Genomic DNA, 3,436 nt, shown 5'->3' with positions numbered 1-3,436 from the left:
AAGGGAAATACAAGCCCCATGTTCAAGAAGGGGAAAATGGATGACCCAGGGAATTACAGAGCAGTCAGTGTCACCTCTGTGCCTGGCAACATCTGGGAGCAGATTCTCTTGGAAGGCATGCTAGGGCACATGAAAAACAACCAGGTGCTTGGTGACAGCCAGCAGGGCTTCACTAGGGGGAAATCCTGTCTGATCAATAGGGTGGCCTTCTATGATGGGGCTACAGAACGAATGGACAGGGTTAGAGCAGTTGATGTCACCGACCTGGACTTGTGCAAAGCATTCAACACTGTCCCACACGACATCCTTGTCTCTAAATTGGAGAGACATCAATTTGATAGGTGGAGCACTCGGTGGGTAAAGAACTGGCTGGATGGGTGCACGCACAGAGTTGTGGTCAATGGCTCAGTGTCCAGCTGGAGACCAGTAATGAGTGGTGTTCCTCAGGGATCGGTGTTGGGACCGGTCTTGTTGGACAGCTTTGTCGCTGACATGGACAGTGGGATTGAGTGCGGACTCAGCAAGTTTGCCGATGACACCAAGCTGTGTGGTTCAGCTGATCCACCAGAGGGAAGGAATGCCATCCAGAGGGACCTTGACACACTTGTGAGGTGGGCTGATGCCAGCCTCATGAAGTTTAACCATGCCAAGTGCAAGTCTCCAGGTGTTGCCACAGAGTACAGCTGAAAAAACCTCACTCAGTTGACTGAGAGCTTCAGTCTCTGTTCTCTCCTAAGCCTGGTTTTGATAACGCAGGAGCAAATGCTGGTGAGCTGAGGGATGACATCTTCAAGTTGTTTGAACCCACTGAGCACCATGACATTGCAGGAAGCTTTTGACTTCGAGTGCTGTCAGTAACTGGAAATAGGCGTAGGAGCTCTCTTAGCAAAGCAGTTTGGGTGACAAAGTGCATGTTAGGAACTAATGTGTATACTGTAGAAATACTTTGGATTTTTATGACCTTCTTTCTGTCCTTCCCTTCCGTATAGTTGCAGAGGTTTGCTAAGAACCTGAACTTGGAGGCCCATTGTTTTGGAGCAGCCCTGGCTGTGAAACCTGAGTTTCACCTTGTGGAACTTCATGTTTGGACAAGGCTGTCTGGATTAAGGCTCTTGATTCCCCTCAGCAGGCTTAACTGAAACCAGGCATTTGAAGGCTTTTGGGCTTTTCATTTGTTGGCAAGGCTTTCTCAAACCTCTTAGGAATAGGAGAGAGCAATGAGTCCATTTCATGATGGAAAAGGGGAAAAAAATAATTTCTTCCGTGTTGTGTTTATTACTTGGCCTTTATTTTCCTGAGAATTTCACTAGCAATGGGTGGAAGTTCCAGAGAGGGGAGTTAATAATCAAGATCCTGTAGAGCTTTGAATTCTGTTAGGACATGGGTGGTACACATTGTGTTCTCCTCTTCTGTGCCCGGCACAGTTGGTGTGTGTCTCCTACTGGGCACCAGAGTGAAAAGTGGTACCACTGGAATGTTGCTGATGCCTGCAAAGAGGCTGCTGACACGAGTTTGTACTGCTGTCTTCTGCTTGTCCTGGGGGTGACACAGACAGTGCTCCTGCCAGTACAGGTGAGAGGGAAAACAATCAATCAATGAATTAAACAGTTAAATCCATCCAACCTCTCTGAGCCGAGTTAGTTGTGCCAAGGTAAAGGGGCTTGTCCCAGTGCATCTGGGGTTGGAGAGAAATAACCTATTTCAGCATAGAAATACAACTGTAAGGCTAGAATAGGGATTTATAAGGATGTTACTGCTGGAACAGCATGGCTGGCCCACTGCTGCTGAGGGAGAGACAGGCAGGAGTTGGGACTGGCCTTAAAACTGGAAACAAAGGCTAAGGTGTGACTGAATTAGCTACCCCTGACATTGCATAGGAGCCTGCTCTCTGTATCCCCTTTCCTTCCGCCAGGAAGAGCTTACACATTTAGAGCAATGTACATTTGGATTTGATTTGGTTTTGTAAGAGCCACTCAGCAGGTGCTGATGTAAACTACACCTTTGCAGGTTCTTCCTGAGATTAAACAATGAGCCAATGTGCTCCTGATAGCACAGGCCTTCCCCTTCACTGCTGTGTTGTGTAAGATGAAGCAGTGAAGCACACCCAGTGGGAGAACGGGTATTGAATTTACTTTGGAGAATGGGCTGTGTAATTCCCAGGAAGAGGATATGAGGGATTGTGAGAGGATGACTCCTGTGCTAAACACATAAATGTATTGGCTTTCCCAAATCATGGGTGTTGATGTGTGAACTGTGTCAAGAGTCCCTTAGAAAGAAAGAGTGTTCTCTGACTAAAAGCATCCCTCTGATGATGTGATGGTGTCACCTGTGGTTCCTGCAAATCCAGAACATCAGATGCTCATGAGTTTGGCTGAAGGAGGCAGAGAGACTTGTGGAAAGGCCTCCATAGGCAGAGCTGGGAGGTACTGAGAGAGTTTATGCTCTGTGTGAAAGCAGTTTCCTGCAGCTGCCCAGCTGGAGCAGGCTGGCAAGAGGACAGTGGATCTCAACAGAGAAATGTCATTAGCGTTTGAAGGCTTCTGAGCTTTTCATTTGTTGGCAAGGCTTTCTCAAACCTCTTAGGAATAGGAGAGAGCCATGAGTCCATTTCATGACGGAAAAGGGAAGAAGCTGATAGACTTTTAGGGGTTTTTTAATTGTGAAAAAAATGTGTTTAAAATGTTTCTTCATGAAACTGCAAATTCTGCTTCTCAGTGCAAACTGGCATGCTTGTCCCAGCGTGCCAGGATTGTCCATGGAACAGAAGGAAGTTCTGTTTTAACTAGCTCTAGTATTGCAGAGCACAACAGGTAAGGACCTGTTTTGTTTGGCATTTCAGCTAACCACCAGTGTTCCCTCTGAGAAGCTGGAGATGCTACAATGACAAGAACTTCTTGAATGTTCCAGTTCCTACAGCAAAATGGTCAAACCTTTGATAGCTCTTCCACTTTTAGCCATAACCACTTCAGGGTTTTGCTCCCTAGAGTGGCAGTGTGCCATTTAATTCTCTGTCTGTAAAAGCAGTGCAGCTTTGCTTTCTCTGGTTTTTAACCTTTTGTTTAATGGGCTGTGAATTTGGCTGCCTCTGTAAAGGTTCTTTCTTCATAAATCATAACTGCTCCATAACACAGTTGGAAAAGGGAAGCATAACTGGTATAGAGGTTCTTTAGCTCCTCCTTCCATCTAACTGGCAAAATGTAAGAGGCATTATCCTTGTACCTGTACACAGTGGAAACCATTCTGTGTTTTACTTCAGCCTCCAGCTTATCATAGTGTTCTGTGCGTTTCAGAATGACCAAAAAGCAAAAGATCACATCTCCTGAATGATGATTTCTAGGATTAATGTATGACAGACTGTTCATTTGAATTGTATTTGTGGTAGCCAAGCTAACTCAGAAGGTTGTGATGTGGATTTTCTTCCTCCCCTTGTACACAG

The sequence above is a fragment of the Melopsittacus undulatus genome, unplaced genomic scaffold (genome assembly GCF_012275295.1).
Source record: "Melopsittacus undulatus isolate bMelUnd1 unplaced genomic scaffold, bMelUnd1.mat.Z mat_scaffold_55_arrow_ctg1, whole genome shotgun sequence".
Classification (NCBI taxonomy): Eukaryota; Metazoa; Chordata; class Aves; order Psittaciformes; family Psittaculidae; genus Melopsittacus; species Melopsittacus undulatus.
This window is presented reverse-complemented; position numbering follows the sequence as displayed.